Source organism: Mytilus edulis, chromosome 14, assembly GCF_963676685.1.
Source record: "Mytilus edulis chromosome 14, xbMytEdul2.2, whole genome shotgun sequence".
Lineage (NCBI taxonomy): Eukaryota > Metazoa > Mollusca > Bivalvia > Mytilida > Mytilidae > Mytilus > Mytilus edulis.
Genome location: NC_092357.1, coordinates 35,486,762 through 35,512,434, shown reverse-complemented (window position 1 = coordinate 35,512,434; position 25,673 = coordinate 35,486,762).

Genomic DNA, 25,673 nt, shown 5'->3' with positions numbered 1-25,673 from the left:
GCGCGCGCGCCAGATTGAGGAGACATCACGTGACGCGGGTATATAATAACGAAAACTTAGTCTTTTTATTTCTTTTTAGGTGGGGACGTTAAACAGAGAACATCTATAGAGATGGAATGTACACAATGTAATTTCTTTTGTCCTTGCAGGAAATTGACATTTTGATCACAGTTCACCAGCAGTGCATGATTTGGATTTAATTGATTCGGTGTAACTTTAAAACACGTTTAAGGATTATTTTCTTAAAATGTATATTTTTCAGCACCAGTTTGTAACAGATAAGTTTTTCAATCCAGAAGCGGACATTTTTATTGTAGGATTTCACTGAGATTTACGGACCTAGCAAGCGATTTTTACGGCATTGCCATTTCTTTTCTCTAGGAAAAGCTTTGAGAGATATCTGCACCAAGTTTTTTTATAAACTTTTAGTACATGTATGCCCTGCTGACTGCAAATTTTGAGGTCGATTGTACTTGTAGTTTCAGAGTACATGTGGATTTTTTTTCAAAAGTGACGCAAGAACAATATTAAATTTCAATGTTTCATGAAACATGATTGATTGATCATGATTGATTGATTGATTGATTGATTGATTGATTGATTAGTTGGTTGGTTGGTTGGTTGGTTGGTTAAACGGTTAAACACGTTGGATAGGGTCAATTGAAACAGCGAAAAAGAAACAAAGATCTTGGACCCTATATTAAACACATGAGACTGAAACATGATTGATTGATCATGATCATGATTGATTGATTGATTGATTGATTGAATGATTGATTGATTAGTTGGTTGGTTGGTTGGTTGGTTGGTTGGTTGGTTGGTTGGTTGGTTAAACGGTTTAACACGTTGGATAGGGTCAATTGAAACAGCGAAAAAGAAACAAAGATCTTGGACCCTATATTAAACACATGAGACTGAAACATGATTGATTGATTGGTTGATTGATTGATTGATTGATTGATTGATTGATTAGTTGGTTGGTTGGTTGGTTGGTTGGTTGGTTGGTTGGTTGGTTAAACACGTTGGATAGGGTCAATTGAAACAGCGAAAAAGAAACAAAGAAGATCTTGAACCCTATGATAAACACATGAGTCTGAAACATGATTGATTGATTGGGAAACATGATTGATTGATTGATTGATCATGATCTTTATTGGTTGATTAATCATGATCATGATTGATTGGTTGGTTGGTTGGTTGGCAAACACACATAAAACTCTTCAAGTAGTGCCCCAAATCACATATGTACATGACCTTGACCTTTGACCTTGTGACCTTTGTCAAGGTCATTGCTTCACAATGTCATTTCAAAAGACCCTATGGGTCAAGGTCATTTGGTTTAAGAGTTTTGTCTTATAATGGCTTTATATAAACCATCAATGGGGATTATGTCCCTTACACAATGGTAAAACCAATACAGTCGAAATGTAACAAAGTTGCCCCTTGAGGTACCAAACATTTTTCACTATGTAAATTTTCTGTATCTATAACCATTCCAAAGTTATAGGGAAATCACAGACCAATAAAAATCTAAAATACGACCTTGACCTTTGACCTTGACCTTATTTTCATTTATTTGGACCAAGGATCTAAAATCAAAATACCCTAGGTCTCTATCACTTATGGTTTTCCAGTTTAAAACACATTTCAAAATTTCAAAAACAAAAGGGGAAATAACTCTCATATGGAATCTCCATACGGCTTCGGTCAAAATAAAACAGAACATCCTGAGGATGTAACGCGCCATTTGGAAAAATAAATTTGTCACTTTCTTATACGGTTGTGAAGATTAAGCGATAACAAGAAAAACAGTGTTCGGGGAGATAACTCTTATATGGGAAAGTGTTCGGTTAAGCAGGGTTAGTCTCAAAAGCGCATAAACTGTTCGATATCATATTTCATTTATCTAAGCGACATCTTGCGAAACAAAAAAACAGCGAAGGAAAAAAAAGTTGGCGGAAGAAAAAAAAAAAAATAATAATCAGAACAAAAACAATAGGTCTTTCATCCGAAAGGTGAAAGACCTAATAATAATCAGAACAAAAACAATAGGTCTTTCATCCGAAAGGTTGAAAGACCTAATTAAAAACCAATTGTTCAGAGAACCATTGATGGTCTTTCCACCAGTTAAGACCTTTTTTATATGAAAATATTAAAATTTGATTTTAAATGTCTATTTTAGAGTCAAATGACAGCTTATTGAACGCTTATTCCAAAAATATATGGTTTCTATACAAAAAGATATAAATTAGGGAGACCATTTTTTACTTCCGGTTTAAAATATGTTACTTCCGGTAATTTTTTATTGTTTACTTAGCACTGATTCCAAAAATATATGGTTCTATATACTTTTTCATTAATTAAGTATAAAATATAGCTACTTCCGGTTTACAAAAGGTCACTTCCGGTTGTCTTTTTCTAGATCACATTGCTTGCAACCTAATTTAAAAAGTCCCATGTCTTAAACATGTATACATATGAGGTAAAAGCAATCAAAATCTAGAACGTTACATTTACCTATGATCTTGAGCTCAATTTCTAGGTCATCAACCAAGGACCTCAAATCAAAAGACTCTAGGCCTCTACAATATATTGTTAATGAGTTGTATTACCTAACAACAAATATTAGATATAAAAGGGGTCAAAACTGTCATCAAATGTCTACGTACTCTTTCGACTAAAATTTACGTGTTACGACATGTCGCAACTAACAATTTAGTAAAAATAATTTGTCGATAAGTTATACGGCTTTTGAAAATAAGTGAAATAAAGCCAAAATCAAAATTTATAATATGACCTTGACCTTTGACCTTGACCTTATTTTAATTTTTTTGAACCAAGGATCTCAAATCAAAAGACCCTAGGTCTCTATCACTTATGGTTTATCAATTAGAAATGCATATTCTTATATTAAACATAAAAGGGGGGATACCTCTCATATGGAATCTATATACGCCTTCGGTCAAAATAAAACAGAACATCCTCAGGATATAACGAGCAATTTGGAAAAATAAATTCATCGTTTTCTTATACGGTTGCGAAGCCTTAGAGATAACAAGAAAAACAATGTTCGGGGAGATAACTCTTATTTGGGGAAGTATTCGGTTAAGCAGAGTTGGTTTCAAAAGCGTATAAACTGTTCGATATCATATTCCAAAAATCTAAGCGACATCTTGTGAAACAAAAAAACAGCAAAGGAAAAAAATTAGGCGGAAGAAAAAAGAAAAAATAATCAGAAGAAATCCAATAGGTCTTTCCACGGAAAAGTGGAAAGACCTAATAATCAGAAGAAATGCAATAGGTCTTTCCACGGAAAAGTGGAAAGACCTAATTATTTATATAACAAACAAACAACAATCAGAACATATCATGTAAAAACGTGATAGATATAATGTGAACACCCAACTTTCGTTTTTGTGCCTTTTCAAAATCTAATAGCATCATAAAACAAATTCAACAATTGTAAAATGTGTAAACATATTGCATGTATTGTACGTTGTACTCACCCGGATTTTTTTATTTTCAGATACCATTATGTTTTTTATGGATGGTATAAACACGTACAGTATTTTGATTCTGAATTTACAAAGATATCAACTGCTCAGTAGAATAAAATCACCAATGAATAACAAGAAAAGAACGTCTAGAAAATTTCTTCAAATATCTTTTATATTTATTGGCATATTGTCCGTTTGTCAAGGAGTTGTGTATTGGTTTTCGGATTGGAATTCTCAAATCATGAGGACTATAAGTTATGCTCTTCATGTGTTATCGCAAGAGATACCCTTCGTTATAACATTGGTATTGACTATTTTGATGATAAGTCGATGGTGTAAAATCAATGATAAAAAGACTTGGTATAATACATTTTTGATCAATAAATCTCATTTGCTCGAGTATCCACACAGTTTTATCTTACTACGACAGCTCTTATTGACATTACTTTTACAAATTTGCTTTTACATTGTTCCTTGGCTATGTATGCTATCATCAGAAGTTTTAGCACATCAATTTTCACAAGACAGGGCCTATACAGAATTTAACTTAATTTGCCATTTAGCCTGTGTGATTTTGACACCCTTTGCGTTGGGAATACTTATCGAACCGAGAAGAAGTTTTCTCTTATCAATTCTATGTACGGACACATGTTATAGTGAAGAAGATGATATTTCTCTTGATTATGATCTACAGGAATTCCACCAAAGAGAAAATGAACGAACAATAACAAATGGAACTAAAGATTTTCAGAACTGGGGCTCTGGAAAAGTTTCAGAGACATCGTGTACATCAACAAATAGTACACAATTGTCAGCAAGATGTTCAAGTTTATCAGCTACTTCAGGAAAGAAAATAGAAAGTAACCTATGTGATTTTTTTCTAGATGAAAGTGAGGAACGATTTAAGAAATACAACATAGAAAAGTGGATTTCTAGAAAACATTCATTCACAACTTACAAATGTAATCAAAACACAATCGAAACCAAAATTTATAACAATAACTTTGACACTAGTTTATCGAACTCGGTTTCAGATTTGTCATCCGTACCACAAGACTCTACCGACATTGTTGAGTCGATAAATCAACAATCAGGAAGATCTTTGTCTAGTGTTTTAATACGAAAACCATCTAGTCTAATGCCGACGGTTCATCCAAAAAACCGGAAGATCAGTTTCTAATGTTGTTATACGACGATCATCAATTGCAGCGTTGCTTAAAAATGATAGCAACTTTTCAAATGTTATTTTCCTAATATGAAGAGAAACATAGCTTGTTCTTTGTTAAAGTGGTAATATATTAAAAAAAAATAAAAATAGAAGAATAATTTTCTCTCTTTTCTTTTTCATGTTTTTTAATTGAGTTTTCGTCAAGTAATTGACAGGTGTAGTGTCGGCTAAAATCTTTATTTAAAAATTATGTTATTTATGTTATAAGGTTTAATGTTAATCTTAGTTTTCTTATTCTCTTGTCGCAAATGGCGCCAAAATTATATATCACGCTGCTAGTTTCGTTGCGTATCAAGTAAATATTCTGTAAAAAGCAATTTCACTTTCTTAGCAAAAGAATAATTTAAATTTACAATATGAATATTTTTAACATCACCCACAAGGAACTATTTGCTCATGTGTCTGAAATCACGCAAACATTATCATGATTACTATTCCGTACAATTATAAGACCTTTTCGTAAGCATAAGAAGCTTCCTAGTAGTCTTAAGAGACACATGGGACCGTAAATTTAGTTTATGATATTATATATGGAGACCATCTAGTCAGAGCATTTAAAAAAAACGCTTAAGCGTCAGCATGATTTAGTGTGAACCAATACAAACGACAAAATCAGACAACAAATTGAAGATGAAACTAAAAACCAGAATCAAACAAATTGCGCGCAGCAATCAACAACCACTTCTAAGACATGTATGCTGTAATAGCTATAAAAACTACCAAAAAAACAGTTGGAAAGGTTATGCATTATAATATAACACAACTAACAAAATCAACCTGCCAAAGATAAAAAAGGCAGGTTGTTTCACCATTGATTTATAGATCTAGCACGTACGGTATAACATTGAGAACGGCAATGAGGAAAGTGTCAAAGAAACAACCCGACCAAAGCAGAACAACAGCCGAATGCCACCAATGCGTCTTCAACTTCTGCAACAGGAGACGTACTACAGCTAGCTCCTAAACAAAAATATGTACAAGATGTATGCTAGTACTTCATAACTCACTTCAACAAATAAACAGCATTTTATCAGACTGATAAATTAATTTACAAACATCAAATTCCGCCTAGAAAGCATTTTTATAACAAGTATAACTTTTACGAAAACACTTATCAAAAGATAAAAGACTAAATTCTATTTTAAAAAAGATGAAGACGATATCAATATGACTTGATAGATCGTTATCAGTTAGTACTCCACAACATGTTGGAAAAGAACGACTAAAAGAAAAAAAAACAAGTCTAGACACTGCTTGGTCATGAACTCGTTTAACATGTAAAACATCTTGAAAACTACGAAGATCTTTTTTTTAGCCTAGAAATAAACAAGTTGACTTCGGGAAGAAACGATATTTGTAATTAGACCATTGACTGATTTTGTCTAAATCCGGTTGCAAATATGATATGCATATTCAATACTTAGCCTGCAATTGTATTTATAATTAACTCAAACTTGTCATTCTAAGTGCGACTGTCATACAGTGTGGGGGTTTGCCTACGTAAGATTATGTTTTTATGTTGTTGTCATTTGTTTGATGTGTTTGAGCTATTGGTTTTGAAATTGGCTTTGGGGCTTTTCGTTTAGGATGATTTTTAGACTTCGGTATTTTTGTTGTTTCACTAAATATTACAATGTTTAAAGACTATTTAGTAGTTAGCTATCATATCATGCTAGAGATACAGGTTACAACTAATACAGTAATATGTTAGCCTGCATTATAAAATTGACAACATTGGTCGCTTGGGAACAATACCTTAAAATAAAAAGAATTTATTACAGCTGCCAATTTTATACACTCTCGCAACACGAGGCATCCCCCTTCTTACCGAAATGACTTCATATTTGTACATCCCACACAGCCAAAAGGAAGCCTCACTCTGACTTTGGTTTTACTGCAGGTCTGTAAAAGACCTTCAGTAATCAGCATTTTTATTTCCAACTCACTCTTGGAGCAGGACATTATGATACATCATGAGAAATAACAACAAATTTGTACTTATCATAAGCAATTTTCTTAGTAGTACATGTACATAATTATGATATTATAATTATAATATATTGTTTATTTGTTTATTTGTATAAAAGTCTTAAAATGCACACCCAGTGGTACTTGTTCTGTAAATGTATATCGATGCAATATTTCCTGGCGTAATTTCACATCAAAGTTTGAAATTAAACGTGTACTGTATAAACAGGTCAGCTTTTTTCAGACTTTCTTTCTACGATATATTACTAGTTTATAAATTGATAAATATTTTATCACTATCTATATTGTTCTACATAATAACCGTGTCATGACACTGTTAAATTAGAGCATCTAGGATTTGCAATTCATTAACACGTCAATATTGTAAAACATTATTTCCAAATGCGTTATATCTAAGAACATTTGAAAATGTTCTTAAAAACCGATTATATGGCAAATTAAAGAAAAAAAATAAGACGAAAGTTGAGATGACAGATTAAACAGTTGTTGTTTGTTATGTTTCTAATGTTAATAACTACGAAAATGTGTGTGCTTTAGCAAACAAATGAACAGGATGATTTAAAGACGAAACGGCATTTGTAAACGGACAGTTGATTAATTTTTCGAAATAGAAACTTCCAGCGGCAAATATGACATAAATATTCAGAGCGAATCTTTTGGGGACCAAATGAAGCTCGCCTCTGATTGTGGGATTTTGTCGCATTTCGGAAAACAATTTGTGACCTTCAGTTGATTTCTGTCCTTTGGTAGGGTTGTTGTATTTTTGATACATTCCCCATTTCCATTCTCAATTTTTAATAAACTCCAAAGAATCCTGACTAAGTTAAGTCCAGACTTGATCAATTGTATGTGTGCTATGCACTTTTTAATAAGCTTTATCAAGAACGATATATTGTAAGTATTTGACAAACAGAATGCAATGGCAAATAATGGTAAAACCGAACTAGACAACTGTAACAGAATTCAAATTTTAACAGAGAAAGCTAAATAAAGAATAAGAAATAAAATTTCTAGCAAATCCTCAGGACATTCAGATGTTTCTTTGACTAGACAAGGTACAATGTACGACAGGTCTAAGAACATGCCAACACTTTTCGTCGAAATTTAATATGTTTATAATCCGATTTCGAAACCTTTATTTATGCAGTGATTTTATTCATTTCCTTTGACTTAATTCCATTTCTGTTGCGTTTAACCGGGTTGGTTCGCGAAAATTGAAGAAAAATTATCCTCTAAAATTTAACTATGAGGATACATGCAGTCTACTGTCGTATTGATATTTGGCTTTTCTTGGATAAGCACGCGAGCATTGGATTGGCTCTTATGCTACCCAGTCCAGGCGCTAATAGATGGCGAAGGGACAAAGAGGATACCTCTTAATATATACATCTACATATTTTCCGATACGCAAAGGTCTGACAGTAATCCATGCCTTTCAAATCTTATGCTTCGTAAATATGGATCAGAAAAGTTGGAGGACCAATTTTATTTGTTCAGTAGCTACAAAGTTATATTCATTGAAACTTCCTGTTTTTCCTAATTTTTGTTTTATACTTAATGAGATATTTCCAAACCAGATATTTGGGTTAAAGTAAAAATAAATCCCCTACATCCCTTTTCCCCCAAAAAAAGCAGACTGAGGGAAAAATTCTGCTTTTTTTATTTTTTCATTTGCACTATTGTTTTGTAAGTACATCAGTTATACAGGATTTGTATTGACTCTAAATTGCATTAAATTTGATGGAAGTTTTAATTTAAATAAGTCATAAACAAAAATTTATTTGAATTTACATGTACATTTAAATAAATTACATAATTATTCAAATTTAATTTAAATTTAAATTTGAAATGTATTCAAATTTAGTTTACATTCAATGATCTTTAAATCTGAAATTCATTCAAATTTAAATCATATTAAAATTTCTTTAAATTTGAAATTTATTGAAATTTAATTTATATTAAAAATTAATTAAATCTGAAATTTAATCAAATTTAATTTATATTTAAATTCTTTAAATTTGAAATTTATGTAGATTTAAAAATACCTTTAAACTAGGTTGAAATTTGAGAATTTATTTGCAATATTAAATTTAGTTTAAATCTATTTTAAATTTAAACAGCAAAGTAAATGCATAATATTTTTTGTAATTTGAAATTTAATATGCATAATATATGCATTTAATTTTATATTAAATGCATCACTTCATGCAGTGCGAGCATTGGATTGGCTCTTATGCTACCCAGTACAGGCGCTAATGGATGTCGAAGGGACAAAGAGGATACCTCTTACTATATACATCTCCATAAATTTTTGTTAGCCATACGTTCACAGTTAAAAATTCGAACTGTCAAAAAACAAAAAAGGTTGTTTGAATCATATTAGGACGAAATACTGACCGGAAATTAATTCCTTTATTCACTTTTCCGATACGCAAAGGTCTGACAATTTTCTTAGTACTGTTACAGTATTATTTAGTTATTTCATGAACTCAATTGTACTTGTACGAAAGTAAATCTTGTACTCCTGTGTCTATAATTATAGAAATTCAAAGTTATATTTTAGCAGACCGTGTCGAGTTCTGACAAGAGGATAAGAATGAACATGATAAATGTCAGATACGGCCAGTTGGCAGTATGACAATATGTTAGTGACAAATGCAAAAAAACAATCTGTAGACATCATGGTATTTTGATATTTTCAGACAGCATTTAACTTCTCAATTAACCGTATATACCAACTACACACACAATATAAAAGAAACAGTGAAAGATCTCAGGGCAATTGTGTAAATACAGAAATCGATGTTAACTAACATATAACTGAGGCGTGGTTTATTTAAGAATTGAATGCTTCTTTTTGTAAATTTATTGGGGTGTAAAAGCGTTGACCGAAGTACATTTTGTATGAAGCGCGGAAGCGCTTCATGCTAAAAATGAACGCACGGTCAACGCTTTTACAACCCTATAAAGTTACAAAAAGAAGCATTCAATACTTATAATTACATTTTTTTTTATCTAGGATCATAAATTTTATTTAATTCACCTGTGCACTTTATTGTGAGACTTCGTGTCATCATGAATGATACATTTTATTGTCTAATGCAATTGCTTACGGAATAACATGTGATGTGCAGTTAGCCAATCAGAATAACGAATTATATTGAAACATACATCTAACATGTCTAATGTAATTATTCGTGTTGAAAGCTCGCGACGGAGTGTGTGAATTTTACTGGTTGTTCCTGACTTAGAAAAGGTCCACGCTGCAAGAATTCAGTTTCGCTCATTTTGCTGGGAAAGACGGACGTTATTTAATTTTTTGAAGCTAGTTTTATGTTTTATAGCTTACTTTCCCTATATATTGTCTTATATAGCTATATCTATATTATAAATATATCTATGATCATGACATTTTATTCAACTCCCGTAGCATACAAATGTCTCATTACTACCGTCAGTTCAATTTGTTTAGCAGCCATGCATGCTTAGATATTTAAATGATTGGGGGTCAGGATTATCCCCCATACAAATGCAATGTTTTCATTAACTGAATTTAAAGTTTGATTCTCATAAACATGATGAATACAAATAAAATTGAGAATGGAAATGGGGAATGTGTCAAAGAGACAACAACCCGACCAAATAAAAAACAACAGCAGAGGGTCACCAACAGGTCTTCAATGTAGCGAGAAATTCCCGCACCCGGAGGCGTCCTTCAGCTGGCCCCTAAACAAATATATACTAGTCCAGTGATAATGAACGCCATACTAATTTCCAAATTGTACACAAGAAACTAAAATTAAAATAATACAAGACTAACAAAGGCCAGAGGCTCCTGACTTGGGACAGGCGCAAAAATGCGGCGGGGTTAAACAAGTTTGTGAGATCTCAACCCTCCCCCTATACCTCTAACCAATGTAGTAAAGTAAACGCATGAATTGAATGTTTTAGGAAGAGGCTGGTCATAATTTTCATGGTTGAGATATTTACCAAGGTATAATTCATAATGTGAGGTCCTTGAAAAAAAATCAATTCTTGTGGTCTGCAAAACAAGTTCCGTCTGTCAATTTTGTCCATTCACTTAATCAAATGTTTTATCAAAAGGCATAATTATGTTTCCACGAAAAAGAGAAAAATAAATGGAAATATTACAATTTATATAGCAATAGTCACTTCAAGTCTAAACTTTGTAAAAAAAGTTAAAATTGCTGGTATGAGGTATTATTCTTGGTAAAATTTAATAAGCAAGACACGTTTTTTTTTAATCAACATACACAATAATTACAATGAAAAAGGTAGAGCAATAATGCCCTTATTTGCCTAACTATTAAGAACTGAGATTTGAGTAAAGTACCAGGTTTTCGGAAAACAAAATCATTTTCACTTTAATGATTTACCATGGCAACAAACCATGATAAATTTGAATATTGTTATACTAGTATCTATGATGAATTTATTTACAACTAATGTGTCAATGTCACTGCTGGTTGAGTTTTTATTCCCCGAGGGTATCATCATTCCAATAGTCAGAACTTCTGTGATGACATGAATTATCATTGATGTGGTCATATTTATAAAATAACAGTTTACAAAACTATTGAATTTTTGAAATACTTTTGGTCCTCAATGCTCTTCAACTTCGTACTTTGTGGTCTTTTTACCTTTTGTGGATTCTGGTGTAACTGATGAGTCTTTGGTAGACGAAACGCGCGTTTGGCGTTAGTACAAATTTCAATCCTGGTAAAGTATCTTAGATGAGTTAATTGTTTTATTTTATTTTAGTCTATAAAAGGACGATTCGGAAAACTACTTTTTAAACTATGTATATCAAATCAATATGTGCAAGTTAAAAATAGTTGTCACATATACTGATTTTTGTGTCAAAGTCAGTATCAAATGTTATTTAGTTGTGACCACTACAAATACAGCAGATCTTTAGGAGAAGTAATACACTGAATGACAAGATAAGGTGTTCAACAATATTATCACATTTCGTTCCAAAAATAGCATATCCTGGAAAACAACGCCCTTGTACAAATTTAACATTAAATTCTATATTTTATGTCTCTTCAGTGATACCCGAGAAAAAAACGAAAATATTCATAACCGAATTCAGATATTAATTAAATGAAACATTAAACAACATTTTAAAGTATATTTTTCTAATTTTTAATTTAGTCTATTCTTACAAGTAAATTCGTATTTAAGCTTAATTCTCAGTGGACAAACTCTTACAAATTGCAAGATACCACTGTTCAATAAAAGAAATGTCAGAAAGACGAAAATGAAACTATAAGGTTAAAATACAAAAGAAATTTTTAAATGAATGACACAGAAAACTTAACGCTTAGACGCTCGAACTATAACTATTAAAACGTAACAAGACAGGACGTTTAAATTTTGATATTTCCTCTTTTTGTATTATTTCTTGAAATAAACCAAGATATGTTCTTATCATGTATTTCTTTGGTAGTAAAAGTGTAAACTACTATAACATGTCCTTTCTTGTAACTGTTTTTTTTTATTATTAATTTTTCGACATAAAATATTTTGACCTTGAAGAATAAAATTTAACTTAATTTGAAAAATTAGAAATATTTGGTACTCCATTTCAGTCTTGTCGTTTTTAAAGTATATTTTGGTCTGACTGATTATTAGTTGATTATTATTTAATTATTTTTTAATCATCTATATTACTTTATTACGCTACTTCTAAACCAACCTGCACATTTTATACTGTATTTATGTTTAATCCTGTATCGTGAGCACTGAAGTTTTCTTTTTCAGTCAGTTATTTGTTACATCAATGCAATTCTTCATCTTGTTTATACGGTATTTTCGTCATACGGTTTCTTCATTACGTAGAAATATCTAAACTAGCCTTGACCAATGTTTGGCAATATATTAAAGGATTTCAATAAGCAGTACTTAAAATAAGTTAAATAGCAAGGACGAGATTAATGCTACGATAATTAGTATTAGAATCACATGTATTAAATAATTGCAATCATTGAAAATTATTGAAAAACACTTGTCTTAAGCTGATATATTTTGTTGATTGGTTATCTTTTAATGTTTCTTTACTATTTCTATGCTATATAAGAAAAAACACATTCTGGACGTCGCATTAGAGATACACTAAGTTGTTAAATGATATTGGTAGGTGTTTGTGTATGTCATGTTTTTTTCATCGTAGAATGTTTTGTTATAAATAATGCAATTAGTTTCACAAATGAATTGTTAAAGTCAAGGCGTGTACCAAGTCAGAAATATACAGTTGTTTGTCAATCGTTTGAAGTGTTTGAGCTTTTAATTTTGACATTTTATTAGAGACTTTTAGATTTCATAAGAAAATGTCTGTACCAAGTCAGAATAAAACAGTTGTTGTCCATTCGTTTGATGTGTTTGAGCTTTTGGTTTTGCCGTTTTGAATTTTTCCACGGAGTTCAGTATTTGGGGGATTTTACTATTTGCAGTAATGGTGTGGTTTAACTAGCAGTTTCCATGTATTATAGGTGTAAGTTTTGAGCTTAAACAATTCTAAAACCAATGAAAAATAGTTTTAATGAAAAGTACATGAATACATCAAAAAAATTAGACACATCACATGCTGAACGTTTTTAGAAAGAAAAACTACTGTGAAAGAATACACTGAAATTCTAAGATTTGAACACATTTCTTTGGAAAAGAAAATTATTTCTTCCTGCTGGACAAATTAGTGCTTACGAATCTTTTAATAATATTTCAACTTCTACCTAGTAGACAATAGTAGTACACCGTTTAACAGTCGTAAAGAGATTTAACTGTTCCAATCAGGGTCACAAATCAAAACTGAAGTAAACACATAAACTATAAGAGCAAACATAACGGCAGAACAGAAATAAACGAAAACTTTTCGTCTCATTTCTTTTAAATTGTATACTCCAAAATCGGTCTTCAAATATCTGTACTTAGTAACTTATGGAGCATATTTACAATTTATAATTACACATTACAATTCAGTTATCGATACGAGTTGATTTAGTTTTTATTACTTCAAATAAAGAACTGTTTTATTTCAAGCATCATTCAATACATGTATCTAAACATGCATCATAAAGATGCGACCACTTTCTCTTACATTATTGTTAACTGTAATAAAATATAAAACAAAAAAATCAGAAAATATAACTACTATACTTATGCATATTATATATCATATAGATAAAGTATATTGATAGTATATATTATAATATGAAAAACTGTTTAAACAAGCGAAAAAGAAACGTGTTTATGTTTACATAGCAACACATGCAAAAATATTTTCAAAAGTTGTAATAAAGTATCAAATAGTTAACAAAGCGACCAGGATTATAATTTAATATGCCAGACGCGCTTTTCGTCTGCATTGAACTCATAATTAGTTGCGCTTAGATCAAAATATTTGTAAACAAGTACAAAATGGAAGAGTATTGAGTACCCGAAATGCCAAAAAATGTTGTGCCAAATACGGCTAACATAATCTATTCCTGGGATAAGAAAATTCTAAGTTTTTCGAAAAATTTAAGGTTTTGTAACAGGAGATTTATAAAAAAAAATATCATTTATAGCCATGTCAACACCGAAGTGCTGACTACTGGGCTGGTGATAGCCTCGGGGACGAAACGTCCACCAGCAGTGGCATCGACACAGTGGTGTAAATAGTTATCGAATATCAAAATTAGTCGTAAAGCCAATCAAGTACAAAAGTTGAAAAACATGCCTAGACAATTTTCCTAAATCATTAACTTTCAGGAAGATGTGTGAAAATTGTAAAAACAGCAGGGGTTCAGTAAGTGTATAAATGTGTGAGACATTAAGCAGTTATCATGGTTATAGTAATAAGACCAGCATTTAGTTTAGAAAAAATCACAGATCACAGAACGAACTATGAATCTATGAGTAATCCCTTCTGAAAAGTATGTCAAGGCAAATTTCTTGGCATTTTATCAAGTCGATTCAAACAAATTCACATCCAAGTACATGATATAGTCTCAACACAAACACTGGCCTTCGGGTAAAATTTGTTTTTGAGATTAAACGCAAAAACAAACAACATGAATCATCGTTTAACGACAGATACAGTTAATTCGCCATACTATCTTGACTTACATCTAGAAATTGACAATGAGGGTAGGTTGAAAACACCACTTTACGACAAAAGAGATGATATCATCTTTCCAGTTGTGAACTTTCTATTTCTAAATAGCAAAATTCCAGCAGCACTTGCAAACGGGGTATATATCTCCCAATTGATACCATATTCAGCTATTCAACCAAGATTTCCAAATAGTGAAGTAGAAATCATCCCTTCGTAAATTTTACGGACGCCATCACGAGTTGGTTGACCGTTATAGTATAACCGTTTCACAATAATATCGGATATGTACCTTACCTCGTAACTACAATCCCCTTCCCTTTCATTAATGGGACCTACCGAATAAGAAAAATTACCGGAATTGGTATAACATGTCCAACACGACGGGTGCCACATGTGGCGCAGAATCTGCTAACTCTCCCGGAGCACCTAAGATCACACCTAGTTTTTGGTGGGGATCATGTTGCTTATTTTTTAGTTTTCTATATTGCGTCATGTATACTATTGTCTGTCTGATTATCTTTTTCATTTTTAGCCACAGGTTGTCAGTTTATTTTCGATTTATGAGTTTGACTGTCCTGTCCCTCTGGTATCTTTAATCTCTCTTTTAAGTAAGAAAATAAGAAGGATCAAACTTCATCACATCTGTATAGGACACATAGGCAATACTCTAATAAGATACCGTAAGCTATTACAAGAGATTTCTTTTGATCAAATACAAAAACAAACATAAATAAATCTCTGTTTTGAATAAGAAAATACCAAGGGACAAAGGATTCACATCCTGATTTGAAATAGAGGCGATACTTGCATCAGAAACTACTTGCTTTTGCGAGGTATTTACTTTTGATTTAATGCAAAATGAAGAAAATCCAAAAGGTTGACCTTATCTTATCTCTTACGGAAACAAAGTCATACTCTGAAGGAGCCTCAGCTTTTGCCAAGAATGTTTTAGCTATTCAATTAAAAAACCATTGTATTGCGATCTCTATTACATAACGAAGATACGCAATTAATCACAGCTCATATAGAAAAATGATAGAACTGATATGAAACACCCTCAGTTTTGCAACAGATGTCATTGTGGTTAAATGTAAAACACACAAACATATTGAAATCTCTGTTTCAAATATAAAAAGAATTAAAGGCAGATGTAATAATTTATCTAGAGGAAGGAGATGCTATATTTGTGTATGAAACCCTGCACTTGTGCGAAGAATTTCATTGTGATTTTTAACAAAACCAAATAAGATATTGTCATCTCTGTGGTGTATAAGAAAAATACAGAGGTCAACATTATAATATCTTTATCCTGAAATTAGCCAACTTTTATACAAATAACAGGTATGCAAATAAATGTTTGCTTTATTTCTACTTGTACAAATAAAATCTCTTGTTATCCTACTTCAATGTTGAGTAAACGGTAATATGAATATTTCTGTTTCCTAACCAGTTCGTATTGGGGGTCCTTTTTGTGGTCCCCATTTCAACTTTGTCAATTTTTGGAGAAATTAGAGACAATGATTTAGAATTTAATAATTAAAGTTTCAAGTGTTAGGAGTAATTTCAAGATAAAACCAATACATGACACGGTATGTTTTCTGATATATGTTATGATGGTATGATACTAAACCCCAAACCAGAGGGATTGTGCCTGATATTTATATGATGAATACATAATCGTTCAATCCGTTTAATTGAAGTCTGGAGCTGGCATGTGGGTCAGGATCCCTAATGGACCTTGAGATGAGGATGACGTAATTAAAAAAAAAATATTAGTCCGCCATACAATTGTGGATGTTGTGATTTTAAAAATGGACATAAATGAACAATAAGAACTGTTTTATAGAGCTGATGTGATTAGAAAAGAAATATGTAGATTTGAACTTGAATAAATTATTAGAAAGGACAATTTTTTTATTGAATTTTATGATCAGTATTTTTGGATTATTTCATGAGGAGAGTGACATTTTTCACCATCATCCGGGGTCCAGCAATTTGCGAAAAAAGTAATCTCACTTGCCACCCCGAAAATTTAACCAGACATGTATAAATGTATCAGCTTCGATATAAGCCATCATGCATGTTCAAGTAAAGGATATGGACTGAGCAACGGAGGAAAACGTTACCATTACGGCCTATGGAGAATTAATTGTAAATGTTTACCCATTAATAGAAGATTTACATAATGGCATTTAATAGAAGATTTACATAATGACATTTAATAGAAGATTTACATAATGAATCAACCTTTCAAAGAACAGAGTCACGTGGTGATTTTAACGCGGCTTCCAAACAAGTGAGATATTTATCTAGCTTAAAAACCATGTTTAATCCATTAATTTCTACATAAGAAAATGCCTGTATCAAGACAGTACTGTTCCATTCGTTACATTTGAATAAGCCTTTTAATTTGCCATTTGATAAGAGATTTCCCGTTTTGAATATTCCTCGGAGCTGGATATATTTGTTAGTTTACTCTTTACGGTACGGCTTTTATTATTGAGCAATGATCAACACCTATATAGAACATTACAAGATATCAGACGCCCCAATTAAAATTGTAAAACAATTCGTTGTGAAAACATGAACTCGCATCCTATATTAGTTAAAAATGATACACTGCAACAAACGATTCAGTAGAATTCCAGCCCCATTCTTTGGGATTTGCACATGCATAATGTAGCGGACTTTGAAATTTATGTAGGCACGCTTATCAGTTGAATAAAAACACAGTCATAACATTACAAGAAACTTCAAAAAATAAGTGGAAAATAACAGTTTATACAGGTAGTTATTCACAGACCACAATTAATTCCTTTACAAGTTCTTAAAAACTTTTTGTCTAAGTAAACACACTACACAATGTATTTTTGTCAAATCTTTTTTATGCGTAATGTATAGTACTAGGTAACAAATGTATTCGAAATTCAAAAAGATTGAACTCATCCCTCTTCAAAGTTTAGCCAATACAAATCAATACACCTAATGACAAGTCAAGAAATATTTCGAATTGTAAATATTACCTTTTTGCACTCTGCCTAGTCACTCTTTTCTAATCAAAGTCAGTTTAAATACAACATCCAACAATTTATTTTTCCTTTCTTCTTTCAATTCAATCCCATAAAATCTAACAAAAGTATGAAAAAGGCAAAAAATATTAAAGAAAAAAAACCTCTTTAATAAAAACTGTATACGTAGACAACGTATTAACTATAACTTGGTTTGTCTACCGGTGTTAGTTGAAAATGCGGCTTTGAACTAGCTTTCACAGTAGCTGCGAGTATGCGTTGTTCAATAATTTGTCTCTTAATTTCATTGTTTTATGTGATAAATTGTTGTGTTGTTACACCACTGTACCAATGAATGAGGAAAGGAGGAGGGGTTGGTTTGATGGAGTTGCAAGCGGTGTGTGGAACGCATATTTAACTGAATAAGGCAGTCAAACCTTATTGTCAATATAAGACCCCCTGTTATAAATGTCGCTTTACTTTAAACACCTTTTAAAACTGTTTAAGTTCACATATTATATTAAGAATCATCAATTGAAGGGCATTTAATATCTTGAATAAAACTATTCTAATTAGATATATTTTCATCTGATATTGGACGGAAGATGTAGCTCATTTATGTAATATGAGTTCCTATTATTTGAAAACGCTTATAAAACAGCCAAATGGATGCACTAAAGTAAAAATAGGAGTCACAGATCAGATTGAATACTATTATCAGCCAAATTTTATTGATTTTGTAACATTTGTTTCAAATATGACAAACTTTTTACCCAAAATCACCAGCACCGTATCAGGACCCACCCACCAGCACAATTACAGGACCCACCAGCACAGTATCAGGACATAAATAAACTGAGAAAATGCAAAATTTTTTTAAATTCCACGGGTTTTTCATAAAATAATTTTGTCTTTTGGATTTGAGTATAGAAAGCGGACTTCATGAGCATTTTTGTTTTATTTGTCCAGTTCTAGATTTTCTGAAAATGAGCCCTTTTGTGCTACGCTTACTGAAACAGTTTAGAGGGTCAATTTTTTAATGTTTTGCCTATAAACCCATAAGAAACAAAATTGAAAAATCTCAACTGTTTCCTTCCATTTTTTATCAGAGAAAACGTCACAAATCATCATTTTCGTCTTTGTTTACATTTTTTCAATGATCACCAGCACCCGTCAGGACCGGATCACCAGCACAGAACGTTCTCTCGCAGGACAACCATACCAACCGTGGTAGTGGTATTAACCATTTTTGGATTCTTATATCCTATCCCATTTGAAAATATAAAACTGTTTTGTTTTTCCTTATGTCGTAACTACAATCCTGTTCCCGTTTCACAAATGTGACCCACCGAATTAGACTTTTTACCTTTATTTGTGACATTTTTACCCATTGTGTCTGTTTTTTTGTTCACGCATCTTCAATATTATTAAATTTAATGCGACTGTCGCACAAATGAGGGTTTAGCGCTAAAAAAACCAGGTTCAATCCAACATTTTGTACATTTGAAAATGCCTTTACACAGTCAGGAAATGAAGAACATTACGAACATTGAACGACAAAATTTCTTCCTATGTTACGTATAAATTCTCTGACGTCAGATATGCGAAACACTTAATATGTTTCTAATTTGATAGATGCTTGGGTGTTTTTTTTTGTAAAATTGTTTGTTTTAATATTGTAACACAGTGATGACTGCTGTACCCATATTTTGACTATTTTATTTATAATGTCTATTTTGTTCACGAATCGTTTTAAATATAACGGAATTTGATGAGACTGTTATAAAAGTGAGAGGTTTAGCGCTATAAAACCAGGTTTAATCCACCATTTTCTACATTTGAAAATGCCTGTACCAAGTCAGGAATATGACAGTTGTTATCCCTTCGTTTGAGCTCTAGATTTTTTCCACTTGATTAGGATTTATATCTAAAAATTGACTATGAGGGCCGGTTGAAATAAAATTTTACGACAAAATTAAAGAGATGATGTCAGCTTCCCAGTAGTTAAGCATTTTGGAAGCTGAAATCATCACTTCGCAAATTTAACGGACGCAATCACGAGTTGGATAACCGTTATGGAATATCTGTTATGTAGATGATATCGAATGTGTTTCTTATGTCGTAACTACAATCCTGTTCCCGTTTCACAAATGTGACCTACCGAATTAGACTTTTAACCATTATTTGTGACATTTTTACCTATTTTGTCGGTTTTTTTTTTATCACGCATCATTATCAATATTATCAAATTTGATGCGACTGTCGTACAAGTGAGGGTTTAGCGCTATAAAACCAGTTTAATCCAACATTTTGTACATTTGAAAATGCCTTTACAAAGTCAGGAATATGACAGTTGCCGTCCACACATTTGATGTGTTTTGTCATATGATTTTGCCATGTGATTACGGATTTTCTGATTGCAATTTTCTCGGAGTTCAGTATTTTTGTGATTTTACTTTTTTTTATTGACAATCATGAGTGAACAAAACAAACCAACATAATGAGTAAAAATGACAAAATATGGATACAACAGGCAACAAGGAAATATGTAACAAAGAAACACCAAAAAGCATTCAGAAAAAGCACAAAAGCAAAAATGAAAAACAAAAGTACATAAATGTACCATAGCACAATAACATAATGACGGGATGTATAAGTACCGTGGCACGTCAAATGAATAATACCAAATATATATAGTTGCTAATATCTATGTAAATTAGTGTCGAGAAGATAGTTGTCTCATCGAAAATCATGCTTCATTGTCTTAAGTCATATCAAAGTAGTTTTTTTTAAGTGCACATCATGAACAGAACCAGTGAGAAAATTTCGTCAAACCGGGAACGACCTTGACATTTATCGACTTCAGACAATGTCAAAGGCAACAACGTACGTCAATCTGATAGAAATCTATTCGACTAAAAAAAGTACAAACGGCGATTTGATCTACTTAATCGCTGCTTAATTCAAATTTAGAAACCGTCAGATAGCAGTGTTAATAATGCAAAAATGACAGTTGTTCAGTAAGTGTATGTAGGTGTATAAAACTTAGCATTACATTACAAATCATAGAAAGCACGAACCTGTATGCGCGACGCGTTCTTTTCTGAAATAATAAATTTTAACTTGCTAATTCACTGCCAGTCGAAATACTCTCAACCATGTCCTTTCGCATAGAATATATGTTAATGAATAAATACAAAAAACTAACAAATTAAACATCTGTTATAGATAAGAAGATTTCAAAACACCAATCCGTTTTTGTTAGTGTCCTTTTTCTTGCTACTATTGTCTGAATGCACTTAATATCAAAAGTCCATGTCTGAAAAACTGTACATGATAATACGCCTGATTGGAATTTTCTGAATTTTATAACATTACTCTAATTTTTCTGAGTGACCTTGATATTCCTCCTTCTTTTCACGGTGTTCTTGTTATTACCCGTGATCGTCTATATGCAAATGATATAACTGTAGATTTTCTGAGTGAAATTGGATATTATTCCTAGATAAAAAAGGTGTACTACTGTTTAGTCCATGTCTCTAGGTGTATCTTATATTTCTTCTTTTTGTATGTGTGCAATTTATATTACCCAAATTTTCTAAGTGTACATTGTAATTGATATAATCACGAATATCTTGTTGTAAGATGTATCCGCTGATAGTATAAGTGTACCTAAATACTTTTTTGGAATTATGTTCGTGATCCGCGTTTCCCCTTTGACGATTAGTTAAAATTAAGGGACATCTTTTTGGATTAAAAGAACGTAATTTTGGACTTCAATGTAGAAATAATCGGATGAAAAATGTGTGTTCTCGCAACCAAAACACGAATGTAGTTGTCGATACCTTTCATTAAACTATGTATTTTAAAGCTCATACAAGTGAACTTTTATAGTTCAATAATGTTCATATACTGCTAAACGGTTTTGATACTTTTATGTAGGAATTTTATTAAATTTGTTTTTACTTTCGAATGGGTTAGATTTATGGCTCAGTGCTGTTTTAACGCAGTTTGGAAAGGTTTGTGTATGTTCCGGACCATATCAGTATTTGGTCCATACGCGTATGGTCATGACAATATGAGTATACGCATATGGTCCGACCATACACGTATGGGCCGACCGTACGCATATTGTCGGACCATATGAGTATGATACTCGTTTGGTCATTAACGGGTCGGACCATATGAGTATTTGGACCATATCGGTATATTTTTTTTAAATTACATTATAAAAGTTTCAATAATACAAAAACTTTATCTAAAAAAAAATGATGGTAATATGATAATGTAATGTTTTTATAATACAAATACTACGTAAAAATTAAATATTGATGCCATAGTTAGTTTTCATCGTTATTTAAATTCTTACATGTAGGCTTGGGTGATATTTACTTCCATACGGTATCATAGTTTTTTTTTTGCATTTGCAAGTCTTGGTTGTGCACGATCCTTTTAATTTACAATTTTTGTTTGCGAGTGAAAAGATAGCCTTTTTGTTGCTCTGCGTACAGTGAAACCGAGGTCTTGGGCCATTCCGATATGTCTACGGTGTTTTTTTTTTTAAAGAAACTCTAGATCTCAAATATCGTAACATGACTGCAATACATCATATTCACAAACCACTTAAGGTAGATGGGGTGTCTAAATTATAATCCATAGAATCTTTTAATAATTTGCCAAAATGTAGTTCATATCCTGCTTGTTTAAAAACATTAATAAAAAGAATGGGTCACCGGACTTATTTTCACGCTACAGGTTGTTCAAAATTGTCAAGATTTTGTATAGATTATGCATGGAAAACCCATTTTTCCGCCATAAAACGCAAACCACACCATAGAATTTTGAGATAAAATATGAGAAGATAGCTTCAATATTATGCTTTCAGATAAGAAAAAGAAAAAATGGGGTCACCGGACTCGTTTTCTTGCTACATGTAAAAATGGGTAAATTCCTAACACATTCTATTGTAAAAGTAACACTATCTGGATTATCTGCCCTTGCATTTGAGTTGCCTCCCCTTATTTGACAAAGTCGGAGAAAAATGAATCAAACAAAAGGATTCTTATTTTTGTAAAATACAATTATAAATATGATCAAACATGGCATTTTCTATATTATAACGAAAATTCTTACACATGAATTACCTACTACTATAAAAATTTGCACATTTCATCAAAGATCTAGACCTTGTTTTCTAGTATTTCAAAATCCAAGATGGAAGAAGACACCCTATCTACCTTAAATAAACTATGTTACTTTCCAGTAACTTCTTAATTGTGTAATGATGTTCAGTTCATTAAGAAATAATTGAAATTTATTTTTCTAAGTCGAAATATTGCCATTCACTCGTAATAACAAATCGGTATTGACCATCGGTAATGACCATCGGTAATGACCATAAGTATAAAATGTGTTTATTATAGTTTTGAATAGTAAGTAAAATTAACTAGGTGAAACTTCTAATTATTATTTAGCTTATCTTTTTATTATAATATAATGATAAAATTACCTACATGTATATGATAGCGTCTTTTTGGTGAACGGTCATACCATATGAATAGTTTAGAAGTATTGAAGTAAACTGTAACAGAGTGTTAATTACCACGACCATATGAGTATATACCCATATGGTCTTGATCATACGCGTATGGTCCAAATACTCATATGGTCCGGAACATGTATAAGGTTAGGGTATTTTTAGCCCTTAACTGACATAACTTTGGTTTGTACAATATACTGTCCCTCCCAAAAAGATAGAATAACATTCGTTCGTGATATTTATTGAATACACAGCGTATGTGCACTGTTTGTTTATTGTTTAGTTAGTCGTCGGTTCTAAATTTGGGGATCTGTCGGTACTCGTTTCTGTTTGTCAACTACAGCTTATATATTTTATTTCTGGTTTCAAAAAAAATGTAGGTTTTCTAAACATTTAGCGATGTCATTTTAGGTATTTCTAAATATGTTATTTTCCCTATTTGTAATCTTGTTGTCTGTGCATTAAGGAATGTTTTTACCCTGTGTTTGTTATGACTGTGATAATTATTGTTATGCATTTGTTATGCATTTGTTTACATTCAATTTCATTTTCTGCATCTTATGGTTTTGGTCGTTTTTCTACTTCACTTGTTCACCTTGCAGATATTGTTTTAGTAAACATGAACAATGTTGACCATTGGTTCTATATTTCCTCAGTTCGGAACTAGGTTTAATCCACTGTTTTTAACATAAGAAAATATATGTACCAAGTCAGGATTATGACAATTGTTATCAATTCGTTTGATGTGTTTGGGCTTTTGATATTGCCATTTGATAAGGGACTTTTCAACTGAGTGAAGTATTTTTGTGATTTTACTCTTTTTTTACAGAATGCTTGTATTTGTTTGAAATAACTGATTATTATTCGCAACAGGATTTGCTTTGAGTGTATTTTGACATTATACGATATAAGGAAACAATACTTATCTTTCGGAAAGGTGACCATGTCCTATATTCCATTGATAGAGTAGGCCAACTTTACTGAACGAAACTGAGCAAACAGCAGGGGTTATTTATTTTATGTAGGTGTTCACCAGCCCATCAGTCATCCTAGGATAGATTACCATCGCCGTATTTGGCAGAACATTTTGGAATTTTGGGTCCTCAATGCTCTTCAACTTTGTACTTGTTTGACTTTATAACTCTTTTGATCTGCGTGTCACTGATGAGTCTCATGTAGACAAAACACGCGTCTGGCGTATTAAATTATCATGGTACAATGTACCTATTTGACATTAGCAATAATTACATAACGACAAATTAAATCGTATCAAAAATAGTACAAACCGAATAACATATTCAAAAGCAAGGCCACTTGAGAATTTCAATGACATTGATAAAGTCGATTCTAAAGTGTTAATTTATTATTAATTGAAATTAACATATTTGACCATATTTCTCTTCATTTTGTTGTTACTGTATATAAAAAGTCGTTTTTGCTTAATTGCTACAGTAGATATTGCCTCGTGTATATCATTTGCATGTATCGAACATCAACGGAACAGCTGTTGTTTTTCATAGTATTTACACTAGCTCTATCATGTCTATATTGATAAGGTGATACACAAACAAGTTGCCATTCATAATGTGTTCACCACCTTAATTCTCTAGTAAATTTTAACAGTCCAATGTATCATGTTCTATTCTCATAATTCGTTCCCTAGTGAATCTTAACAGTCCAAAGCATTAGTGATATCATTTGCTTTTGTCGGTTTATATAGGCAACCCCATTTTAGAATTCGTATAAGAGTTCAGCATGTATTTATACTTTTTTTCCTTATCAAAATGATTAATCTTTTCATGGAACATTTTTGATTGCATGTAATCGCATTTCTTAATTCGAAAAAGAGATGAAAAATACCACCGATACAATAAAGCCTCATGTGTTGATCTTACATCTTGATATTGACATATTTAAGAAAAAAATGTTACAAAATGTTACAAAAAAAACCTTTTTTGCTTAGTTTTTAGTTTTCTATATGTCTTTTTCATTTCTAGCAATGACGTTGTCAGTTTATTTTCGATCTATGAATTTTACTGTCCCTCTGGTATCTTTTGTCCCTCTTTTACAAGAGATAAACGCATTTCAGATTGTACATTTCATTTTTCATTATTTACTTTCATATTACAAGATTATTGTGCATATCGGTTGAAACAATATTAAATAACGTTCGTCTCCTGTCCTTATGTTCTTGATTGATAGATCTGTTAACATCGAGGCTTTGAAAAAAAATGGGACTTTCATTTTCGGCCGGAATGGACAGAAAACCGGTTTATTCAGGGTCCGGTTTAAT